We start from the raw sequence: 12,460 nt of genomic DNA on the forward strand, positions 1-12,460 counted from the left end.
TGGTATCTACACTTGCTACGTTTTATTGACTTGATGGTAGAGACTATGGCTTATCTCTCTATCACAGGGCCTGATATGTATCAAAGATGCATTGTGGGGCTTCCCTGGTGGTGCAGTGGTTGAGAGTCCGCCTGCCGATGCAGGGGACATGGGTTCGTGCCCCGGTCCGGGAAGATCCCACATGCTGCGGAGTGGCTGGGCCCGTGAGCCATGGCCACTGAGCCTGCGCGTCCGGAGCCTGTGTTCCGCCACGGGAGAGGCCACGACAGTGAGAGGCCCGCGTAACGCAAAAAAAAAAAAAAAAAAAAAAAAGATGCATTGTGACTAGTGAGCAAGAGGATAAAGATGGTTGGAGGGAGGGAGGGATGGATGGATGGGTGATAAATGAGAGGAAAAGTCTTCTCCGGGAAGCTCAGAGCAACAGGGCACACGAGGCAGGCACATCAGTGACAGCTGGGTCAGGGGCGTCCCTTGATTTCTGATGCCCTCGGCCAAATTTCCTCGCCCCTCACAGGAGGCCTCAGGTTTATTTGGGACTCAGAAAGTCACTCCCCTTTGATCTGGTTCGTAAGAAAAGAGATGAAGACTCAGAAGCAGCACGAGTGGGTTCCCAAGGCTGGAAGAGCTTGCTAAGGAACAGTGAGAAGAGCATCCGGGTTGTGGTCAGACCTGAGATCCAACACCAGCTCCACCACTTGCTGGCTGTGTAGCCTTGAGTGAGTCCCTTTTCCTGAGCCCCATTCTCTTCATGGGTAAAGAGGGATGAAGTCCTTGTCCTTGTATCCCAGAGGTCACTGGGAGGATCAGGCATAGGAGCAGCAGTTGAAAGGGGGTCAGGGGTGAGCCACTGCTATTACAGCCTCTGCCAGAGCGTCGTCATTGGCAGGTGAGCCTTCAACGCGGACCCTGCACCCCCGGTTGGCCTGTGACGACTGCCTTTTGCCTGCTCTCCTGGTGCTCTTCCCGGCCATCACTCAGCAATGATTCAATGAGCTCCGGAGGTGCCAGGCCCTGTGCAGAGGAAATAGGCACCCACTGTGGTCCCTTGCCGTTGGGGACACAGTCTAGGGCAGACGAGCTCTAAAGAGGCTTCCTGGAGAAGGCTGTGCAGCCCGAGCAGAGATAAGCTGGTGGGTGTTCAGCAGACGCATGTTCCAGGCAGAGTCCCCTGCGGAAGCCCCCGATCGCCCTGGCAGGCGCAGAAACTCTCCCTTGAACACTGTCTAGTCTGGAGCTCTTTCGGGAGCCTGGAGCCGAGGGGCTTTGCATTATATAACCCCCTACAGGGCTTAGCACAGAGCTTTGTACACAGCTGGTGCTCAATAAATGTTAAGTGAATGCCCTTATCATGTGCAAAACCTTTCAGCACATTCTTTATGCTGCTTCTGCTGGGGTCAGGGACACGGGACAGTGGGACAAGCTTGCCGACCTGGAGGAGCTTGCAGTTACGCAGACACGGCAGGACAGCTCCATGTGCCAAGTGCCATCGTGGGGCATGGGTGCACCCAGGAGGGGCGCCGAGACCAGAGGAGGGACATTGAACTGAATGGACCTGAGTTCAATGCGAGGGGAAGGAATTGAGGCAGAACTCGGGATGTGTACACAAGCCCTGAAGACAGAGAGTGTGACATTTTCAGAAAACAAGGCCATTCGGTGGGGCGGGGGCAGGGGAGATGAGCAGGCTCGGGGGACAGTTGAGAGACGCCTCTGGAGAGTCAGGCAGGGGCCAGGCCTTCGTGGGCCTTATTCGCTGCGGTAAGGATGGAAGTGGGGGCAGTGAAGGAGGTGACAGCATCCGCGTGGCAGGGTCTAGCTGCCACCCAGCGGGCAGCCTGGAGGTTCAAGGGGAGGCCTGCACTGGGATGGAGAGGGTGCTGAATCAGGGGAAGCAACAGTGTGCAGGGACCCACTGAGTGTTGGGCACGCAGGGTTGGATGGAGGGCCTCGAGGAGGCGTGGGGAGGGGTCGCTCAGTCCTTCCTTGGGCCGGGTGGTCCTTGCATTTCCCCCGCCCCCAGCTTAGAGCCCCTGTGGACCTGGGAGGGGCAGTGCCACCCTGGATATGGACCAGCATCTTTGGAGGTTTGTCCAGGGCCAGGAGTGGGGCAGGGTAAGCATTCTGTTACTGAGGAGCCCAGAGCCCAGCCCTGCCTTCCCCTTGGCCCTTGACCTGTGGCCCCTTCTCTTATCAGTGCTCCTAACCCCACCCCAGCCTACCTGGCTAGGGCTCCCTCCCTTGCCCCGCCTCCACTGCATCCCCAGAGCCTTGGGCACTCCCTGGACTCCATCTCTGGGCACCGCTCCAGAAGATGGCCCTCCCTCCATGGCTGACGCCAGCAGATGCCACCTCACTCTATCCTTGCAGTATCTGTGCCCCCTTTGAGGCTGCCTGGGCGACCCAGCTCCCTGGCCTTCCAGCTGTTTGCATAGCAGCCGTGGTACCACCTCCAGATCCTGGGACTCATCTCGGTGGCCCTGCTGCTACACTTGGCTTCCCCCTCCTCTTGGGCCCCTTTAGGTGGCCTTGTCACAGCCAGGGCATCCCATGCCTGACCCCCCCTCCCCAGTTCGGGAGCCCCTGGAGGCACTTAGCCCGAAGCCACAGGGGCTTCAGGAGCCGTAGGACTTCAAGGGTGGCAAGGGCTCTGTGCAGAAAGGGGCCGCCCAACAGAGCCTGGGGCCACAGTCCTGCAGGAGGGCCAGGGCGAACGGGGTGAGCTCTCTGCCCACCCTGTCTACACAGCCGTGTCACGTTCGGGGAGAAGGACAAGCTCTTCCATGTCACCCAAGGAGAAGTTCGCTGACCAACAGCGAGAGTGCCGAAGGGACATTCAGGGACTCGAGGGTGGGGCTCAGCTGGTTTCTCCCTCGCCTCCGGGCCCCTCTGTCCCAGACTCCCTCTGTCCTCTCTCCCTGAATCCCTCTCGCTGGATGCTGTGCATGCCACTGGGCCAGTCCCTGCATTCAGCAGTGGCTCAAACCCTGGGCCTTGGCTGAGAACCTGCTAACACAGTGAGCGCTGAGCTCCCACAGGATGCGGGTGCCAGGGAGAGGCCTTGCTGCCCAGACTGGCCAGGAGGGCCTCAGAGGAAATAACATTTGAGCTGGGCCTGGAAGGGGTTTCTGCAGGCCCCAGGGAGGTGAGGAGGGGTCAGGGCATTGCAGCTAAAGTCGCTGTGGGTGGGAGTGGACAGAGCTGGAACCGAGGCTGGGTGAGGCCTACACCTGTCATCCAGCCGGCAGCAGGGAGCCAAGGAGGGCTTCGTGAAGGATCCTGATGCCAGAGGTCCAGGAGAAAAGGTCTCCTGGCCTCTTCTCCCAGCTCGGAGGGCTGACAGGAGACAGCCAGTGGGCCAGTCACCTGCCCTGCTAGTCAGGATGAGCTGGGCTGTGAGAGGCCACGGCCTCCTAACCTAGCTCCCTTACCCACATCTCACTCACCCATCGTGACTAGAGGCTCCCTGGTTTAACCCCCACCCAATAGATTCCCCACTGCCCCAGGATAAAACCCAGCTCTTCACCCAGCCCGCAAGGCCCAGCATGGCCTGGCCTCACTGCTTCTCAGCAGGGCCCAGCTGCCTGGGCATCCAGCGCCAGCCCTGCCCCTTGGGTGTGGGGTTCCAGGGTCAGTGAGGGCCAAGCCAAGTTGACAGAGCCGCCCAGCCAGACCCCCTGGGGCACCTACCTCACCTGGTGATGCTCCCACATCAAGGGGGCTGAGTTGTACCCCGAGCATGACCAGCTGGGCCCATCCTGATGGAAGAGGGGCTGCCAAGAGGGTCGTGGCCTTGGGTACAGCCAAGTGGCCCCACCCCATGCTCCCCATCCACCAGCCCTGCCCTCCCCGACCCCATCTCCACCTTGCAGTCCAGAAGTCTAGGGAAACCCAGACAAAACAGCCCCAGCAGCAGGCCCTCTTCAGATCCAGAAGATGAGGACCTGGGAGGGGAGCTCTAGGCTCTGCCGTGGACTACCTGTGGGTCCCCAGGACAAGCCACACCTCTCTGGGCTCATTTCCTCCTCTGTGCCGCTTTTGCAGTGCCCTTTGGCCAACGCTTCCATGGTACAATTCTCCAACCCTGCTCGGGCAGCATCCTGCTTCCTCCAAGGTGAGTTCCTTCCTCCACCACTAGGGGTCCTCTGGGAGGCTGGTCTCACTGCTGCTGGCGGTGCGGGGCGACCTCTCGTGGACACATGTGGGCATAACATGGCTCGTCCCTGACTGCCCCGGCCGGGACCGCAGGAGGCTCTGGGAAGGCCGGCCAGGCTCTGCCCACACCCTGCTCTCCTCCCAGGCCCAGGGGGCCACAGGCCACCTCCTCGGGTTCATTGGGCCCAAGTGGGAAAAGGCGTGGTGGCTTTGAATCAGTCGGACCTGACTTCCTTCTACTCTTCACTGGCAAACATTTACTGAGCACCTGCTGTGTGCCTTGCCTGTGTGGGTACTGAGACAGCCACCTAAGAGCTGGCAGGTCCCCACTGTTACTGAAGTTGTGGTCCAGCCAGGCCCCGGTGCCTCCACTTCACACTCCAAGCCCCACGTCCCTCCTGTAACTTTGCCTGCTCGACAGCCCCACCTCGCAGGGCTGCCACGACAACAGAGGTACCGGTGCTCGGGCCCTGGCCCAGGGCAGACACCTGGGACCCGGTGACTCCCTTGGGAGGTCACCAACCCCTCCTCCCCCACCCCCCCACCTCCACACTCTGCTGCCCCTTTTCCCAGAGGGTTGTTCCAAGGGCTTCCAGCGGGACCCCCCCAAATCCCAATGCCTGAGCACCTCCCCCCATGCTGAGCCGCCGCCTCTGGGAGATCATTTCGGTGCTACCCCCGCCCGCCCAAGGAAGGGGTCAAGTTAATGGAATTTGACTGGGAAGCTCTTTATAAAGTAAAGGTCCTTTCATAGACTGAGGGAGTGCTCTAAAATTTGCCTTTCAGGCCCCTTTGGATTTTCTGCTCAGTGGGTTTGCTTAAAGCGGGGCAGTTCTGAGCCCCTCCCCCCTCCAATGGCCAACCCAGGCCAGAGCATCTGGGTTTAAATACTGTCACCCCAGGCCCCAGAGTAAAACACAGGCTGGGCCAGTCCCTCTCAGCCCCCAGGGAGTCCTCCCAGAAAGCAAGAAGGCAGACCCTTGGTACTTCATTCTGTGGCTGGGAGTGTCCTGTCCAAAGCAGGGGAACCCCAAGCCTACAGTCATCCTGGGGAGGGACTCTTGCCATGCTCCACACTCCTCCCCAAAAAAGAAAGAAAAAAAAAAAAACCCAGGGACATTCCTCCACAGCCACTCACGCATCTGTGATTTACCTGGTGAGGCAGGGTGAGTACACTGAAGCACAGAGAGGTTTAGTATCCTGCCCAGGGTCACACGGCCATGGGAACTTCTCAGAGAAGGGAATCCAGAGCAGTCTACAAGTGCAGTGTTCTGCAGAGACCCCAGGCCCATTTTCCTGGACCATCTGGCTCACCTTCAGAAAGGTCTGCCTGTGGACCAGTTTGGGAAGGAAGCCAGGGAGCCGGCAGGTAAGTGCGAGGCTCCCTGCTGGTTCTCATTTCATCCTCACCAGGGTCTCTCAAGGTAGATGACATTATTCCACTTTTGACAGATGAGGAAACCAAGACCCAGGGAGGCAAAGCCACACCCACGGTCACACAGCTCTCCCACAGGTGACGGATTCTGTCCCTGACGCTGCGGGCAGGTTGCTGACATGCCCCCTCCACCCGGACAGCAGGTCTCTGGCCTCGAGTGTGGCTTCCGACCGCTGGGCTCTGGGGTGGAGGGCCAGGTAGGGAGTGGGCAGGGAGCCTTTCCATCTAATGTCAGGCTGACCCAGGACCAGGAGACCCCTGCCAGCTTCTACTTCTCTGACTTTGAGCAACACAATTCAGAAATGGCAGCTTTTCTCCTGGCTGGTGCGCCTCCCCCAGCCAGGTTCCTGGCAGCTCTGGACCTGCGCCTTGGGAGCACAGACAGATCGGCAGACCTCCTCAAGCTCATCCCGGCCCTGGGGTTCCCTGCCCCCACCCCGACTCTCCAGGGACAGATTCTTCCCCTGATGCTGGGCCCTGAGCCTGGGGACCACCTGGGGGTTGGCATCCATGGTGTGTCAGACCCTCTGGCCTCATCATTCACCAGATGCTTTCCTTGGACAAGCCCCTTAATTTCTCCAAGCCCAGCGTCCGGTGAAGGTGATGATCACCTTACATCTCACTTGTCAGAGATTTTAGTGAGCTAATAGGTGGTAGGAAAGTTGCCTAGCACCTGATTAACAGGCACTAAATAAAAGCGGGTTTCTTTCCCTTGCCATTCTTCTGGGGCAGAATCCTGGATTTCTGGAGGTCCCCGTGGCCGTGGGCCAAAGGGTGAATATTATCAAGGAGATGTGAGACGTCACTACAGCAAGAGAGCTCTGCAAAAGCTTCTTCACGTCCCCAGGTGAGTGGGCCCACCTCTCCAGAGTCCCCGGCCTGGGGAGACAGGTGAACTGAGAGCCCTTCTCATGCTGAGCCATCCCCTGAGGCCTTCCCCTGCCCACTCTGTCCCCCACACCAGCCACACCCCAGCGCTTCTCCCTGGGCACCCCGCGTCCAGGGTAGACGCTGACGTGGTCCTCTGGTCTCCGCCTACTCAGTCTGTGAGCTTCTCCTTGCCAGCCCCAGAGATGGAGCCTCAGACACTGGCCTGTCTCTGGCAGGGGACAGGGGTACAGTGCTAACGACAAAGGCAGCAGAGGTTACAGGGTACTGTGAAGGGACACATAGCCCACCCTGGGGTCCAGAGGGACTTCCTGGAGGAGGCGCCATTGTCACTAGGATTTGAAAGATTTAAGGGCGTCGGGGTGTGTGTGTGTTTGTGTGTCTGTGTGTCAGCGTGCGTGTGCGTTAGATGGGAGTTAGCCAAGAGAGCAAAGGTGAGACAGGCTGCCAGGTAGAGGTCACAGCACCAACAGAGGCATGGAGCCTGGGAACAGCATGATGGGTGAGGGAAGCATAGGCAAGTCGCTGAGGCTGTTATTGGAATTTGAGGAGAGAAAGGAACAGACTGGGGACTGAGGTTCGGAGGAGTGGAATGACTGACCGAGCAACACAGCCAGTGAATCAGCCTGGCTCCCGGGCCTGTGCTCTCTCTACTATCCCAGGCCGGCTACAGAGAGGTTGTCAGGATCTGGGCACAGGTGTTGCTGGGATCTGGGCTAAGTGGCAGAAATCACATCAACCAGAGGTGGGTGCAGAGTCAGAGCCCAAGGGAGTCACCTCTTCCTGGCAGAATGTGGGGCAGGGGTCCTTCTGCCCCCCCACCCCTGACCCCATGCCCAGCATCGGGGCCAGGGCCTTGCATGGGCTAAGCCTAGGGAGCCTGGGGGACCTGCTGAGGGACAGGAGCCAGGCAGGACCTGCCCCAGGACCTGGCCCACTTGGCACCGCCCACGGCCTTTGTCCTCCCTCAGCAGAAAACCACGTATGTGCCTCCTACCACGCGACGGAGCCCGCGCTGTGCGGCAGCCCCACGTGTCGCAGGGCTCTGGGGTCCCCTTTCTGCCCAAAGCCAGCCTGGCCAAATGCCACAGCTGGGGCAGCCCCTCCAGATGCTCCCACAGCAGGAGCAAGGAGGCCAAGAGAGTCAGGGCAGACCTCTCATCTAGAACAGCTCTGGTCAAGCCACAGGCCTCCTTCTCATTGCCCACCATGGTCCCCCCACTTCTCCTCTAAGGTCTAGGGCAGCCACTGGTCAAAGGGAAAGAGGAACGTGCTTCGGAGTCAGAAGGCCCTGGCTTTGTTAGTAACTGGCTGTATGACCTTAAACAAATCACAGCTCTGAGCCTTAGTTTTCTCATCTGTAAAATGGAGTCAACAATGCCTACCAGGGTTGTTATTCATTCATTCAACAGGTATTTATTGAGCTCTTACTATGTGCCTGGCCCTATATTAGGCACTGAGGGTATGGCAATGAACAAAACAGGTCAAATCCCTGCCCTCAGAGAGCTTACTTTCAAGAGGAGAAGTACCGACAATAAGTAACAACCACAAATAAGTACAATGTAGGGTGTGTTTGATGGTGATCTATGGAGAAAAGGAAACAGGGAAGGTGGGCTGCAGGGAGGGGTAGGTGGGACTGTTCTTAACAGGGCGGTTTGAGAAGAACATGGCCTCATTGGGACGATGGAGAAGGAGCCACGTGGCCATTGCAGGGACGGGCCCCAGGCAGGGAGCAGCAGAGCAAAGGCTGAGGTAGGGCTGAAGGTCACGTGGCTGCAGCGCCTGGTGTGGTCCAGGCACTGCCTCTTCTCCCCACCAGAGGTCAGGCCCCTCGAGGACAGGCATCGTGGTCCTGCTCACTGGGAACCCCAGGGCCTGGCGCGTGTTAGATGAATTAATCAGTGGCCACATCCTTTACTAGAGAAAACTGAGCCCCAGAGAGGAATAGTGCCCGAGCCGAGCCCCTTCCCCAGGTTAAGGGCACAAGCGGGATTGGGGTCCCGTCTGCCAACAACCCCCAGGCCCTTTTCACGACAACCTGAGCCTGTCGGCCGTCGCCCTCCTCCCTGGGCCCAGCCTGGCCTGGCCACCTCCCCATCACTGGGGTGGCTGTGGGCTGCCTGGCGCTGCTGAGCCAAGCTGCGCCCCCCTTTTCAGGCCTCCCTCTCAGGTGGGAGGTGAACCTGGGCTGCTGTGCCAGGTCCAAGGGACTCCCACCTGCTCCCGTCGTCAGCGTGACCGTCCTGGGCTTCCTCCTGGGTGAGAAGCGGGTGCTGGGAAGCCAGCCAAGCCAGTTGTCCTTTTTGTTTGCTTGTTTTGTTTCTGGCAGCAGAATTATTTTTGTGAACAACATTGTCCAGGGAACCCCAGTGTGGGGAACAGAGAGTACAGACCAGCTCTAGTTGAGGGGATCGGGGAAGCCCGGCCTCCAGGAGGCCCCTGAGCCCCCTCAGATCTGAGGGTACACTGGGCGAGCAGCTCTCTTGGCCACATGCCCATCTTCTCTGTGGGCCGGTGGGGCTCAGAGGCCTGAGCTCTCTGCAGCTGGTCAGCCTGGCTGGTAACCAGGCCCACTGCTGCCAGGCCTGTCCTCCAGTGCTGGCTGCGACCCGGCTCCTGACTCCCTTCTCAGTGGGTGGGCGCTGCAACCTGCAGTCTCCCCACACCTGAGACCCCACCGGCCTCCCTGTGGTCCCCTGTGGCTCCCCTCACCCGGCTTTGGGGAGCCTTCCCGACCTGAGCATTTCTAGAGTGACAGTAGCTCTAAGTCTCTGATGGGCAACCCCCTCGCTATTACCCCAGTGTCCCCGCAGGCCCTTCCTACCTTTACCTGGGAACGCCCCCAGGGGAGGACCCTCCTCCCTGCCTTATCCCCACCCCAGGGAACTTGCGCCACTACTGTTATGAGAGGTGCCAAAAGTGCGGCAAAGACAACTTTCTGCTACACCTGGCCAACAGTTGGAGGTTAGGCCAGGACCAGCAGGGGCCCCTTGGGAGTGTGTGTGTGTGTGTGTGTGTGTGTGTGTGTGTGTCTTGGTACGTCTCTGTGTATCTCAGTGTGTCTCTGATGTATGTGTGTCTGTATGTGTCTCTTGTGTTGTCCCTATGTTTTTTTTTTTAAATAACATACTTCTTTTTTTTTTAATATTTATTTATTTGGCTGCGCCGAGTCTTAGTTGCAGCATGCAGACTCTTCATTGCAGCATGCGGGACCCAGTTCCCTGGCCAGGGATCGATTCCGGGCCCTCTGCATTGGGAGCACGGAGTCTTACCCGCTGGACCACCAGGGAAGTCCCTCTCTATGTGTTTTTATGTGTTCGTGTGTGTCTGTCTGTGTGTGTGTGTCGGTGTGTGTTTGGAGGTGACCACAAACTTCCCTCTGTCTCTCCAAGTGCTAGGGGAGCAGGGGAGGGCTGCCCCGGGGGTGTTTTGCCTGCTGTCGCTCTGAAGACATCCACGAACCACCACAGGTGAGGTTCAGATACAGACACTGAGTTTCAGGCCTGGGGAGACCCAGAGGATACACAGCGCCACCCCTTCTTTATCCTAAAATGTGCAGCACAGATTCATTAATTCAGTCATAATATTTCAAATGAGTTTTTTAAAAAATTCATTTGAAATAATGATCATTTCTTGTAACCCTCACAATAACCCCATGAAGCATTATTGTCCCCAGAGAGGCAGCTTCGAGGGCTCCATGGCCCCTGCTACACACACACTAACAGCTGCTTCCTGGCTTATTGCGAAGTTGCATCAGTGGCCTCGCCCATCCCACCCCGACCCTGTTTGAGGCCATGGCTGAGTGGGCTACAGGGATAATCAATCCCCTTCTAGTCCCTCCAGGGCAGGGGGCCACTGGGCCTGAGGCCAGGGTAGCTCCATTCAGAGAGCCTTGTGGCCCTTGGTGATGTGGCCTCCCTCCTGATGGTCAGGACAGCAGTGACCACCCCAGGATGGGCCCCGGAACCCCAAGGACTAAGGAGGGGGACCATTTCTAACAGCCAAAGCCCGGATTGCTTTTCTGTCCTTCTTGAGTTCTTTCCCTGCTGCCCAGCCCGGTGTCTTTGCCAGCTGCTCCAGACCGTGGTAGGAGAGGGCGTCTCCAGCCCCTGTCCAGCCAGGAGTATTGTTACCAAGACATGAATCAAGTCAGGTGTCCTGCCAACTGTCACCAGCCTGAACCTCAGGCTCACCGCACTTCACAGACAAGAGGGCCCCCCAAAAAGCTACGTTCAAAAATCAGTCTTTCATTTATAACGCACACGAGAGGCTTGTTAGTGACAAAGAGCTCGAGAAGAGAAGGGGGTCCTCCTTCACCTCCCCTGGTCAAGTGAAGAAGCTTTTGAGAAAGGAATAACCACCTCCTAACTACTTAGGGATCCGCGTATCAGCCAGCATAGGCCCGGGCACACTTGTGACCACAGCACAGGGTCACAATTGCCACGGCAGAGGGCAGGGGGGGACTCGGAAGAGGCGGCCTGTGTCCTGGTCTTGCAGGTGCAGATTGGCCCGCTAGGCAAGCGGGGAGGTCAGCTCCCGAAACAGGAGGAGCAAACGCATGGCGGCGCAAGCAGCCCTGGAGGTTTGGGTTTTTTAAGTAAATAGCTCTTATGTGTTGTTTTTAGATTAATTAGTTAATTTATTTATTTTTGGCTGTGTTGGGTCTTCATTGCTGCGCGCAGGCTTTCTCTGGTTGCAGCAAGCAAGGGCTACTCTTTGTTGTGGTGCGCGGGTTTCTCATTGCGGTGGCTTCTCTTGTTGCAGAGCGTGGGTTCTAGGCGCTCGGGCTTCAGTAGTTGTGGCGAACGGGCTCTAGAGAGCAGGCTCAGTAGTTGTGGTGCAAGGGCTTTGTTGCCCTGCGGCATGTGGGATCTTCCTGGACCAGGGCTCGAACCTGTGTCCCCTGCATTGGCAGGCGGCTTCTTAACCACTGAGCCACCAGGGAAGTCCCCATCACGGAGTATTTGAGGAAGGGTCAGTGTGCTGGGGCACCCCAGAACACCCCAGGTTCCATGATTCTCTAGGAGGACTCACAGGGCCTGGCCAAGTCGTAGTCATGGCTATTTTCGCAAAAGGATACAGAGCTTGATTAGCAAAGGGAAAGGGCATGAGGGCCACATCTGGAGGAAACCAGGCTCAGGCCTCCGAGGGTCCCTCCCAGTGAAATCACAGGCACTTAACGTCTGCTTAAGGAAGATCCTTCTGGAAACTTTATGGTGTCTGGAGCCAGGGGGACAGCTAGGGGAAGCTGCAGAAATCACCCAGAGTCCAGTTCTGGAACTGGGGTTCACTGGAGAGGACAACAGCTTGAGAGGCCTCAGGTGGGCAGAGGGACTGTTGGGCGGGAAGGGGGAGGTGGCACTGCGCTGAGGGGTCCTGGGGGGCAGGGTGGCAGAAGGTGGTGCAGGATCCAAGGAGCCTGTCCTGGGAGGGCGGCTGCTGGTTAGGGGTGGGGGTGGGCTGGGGCGTGAGACAGGGGCAGGGACCCAGCTCTGGAGGATCTGGGGTGGGTGCTGGGCGCTAGAGAGAGGCCGGAAGAGGAAGGCGGAGAAATTGCCTGAATTACAAATAGCCTCAGCCTCCTTGGCCCCTAGAGCAAAGCTGCTGAGAATTAAACACAGGAGGTTGGAGTAACTGAGAACTAGCGGGTAGGACAGGGAGATGCAGGCGAAAACAGGAGCATTTGAAGCACGTCAGACAATAAGCAAAACAGGCATCAGCTCAGGCCCCACCCCTCCCAACACCCCCCAACCCTCCCAACACCCACAACACCTCCCAACACCCCAACCCCTCCCAACACCCCAACCTTTAACAACACCCCCCACCCCTCCCAACACCCACAACACCTCCCAACACCCCCCACCCCTCCAACACCCCCAACACCTCCCAAACCCAACACCTCCCAACACCCCCATCCCTCCCAACATCCCCAACACTCCCAACACCCCCCACCCCTCCCAACACCCCCAACACCTCCCAACACCCCGC

Source organism: Mesoplodon densirostris, chromosome 11, assembly GCF_025265405.1.
Source record: "Mesoplodon densirostris isolate mMesDen1 chromosome 11, mMesDen1 primary haplotype, whole genome shotgun sequence".
NCBI lineage: Eukaryota > Metazoa > Chordata > Mammalia > Artiodactyla > Ziphiidae > Mesoplodon > Mesoplodon densirostris.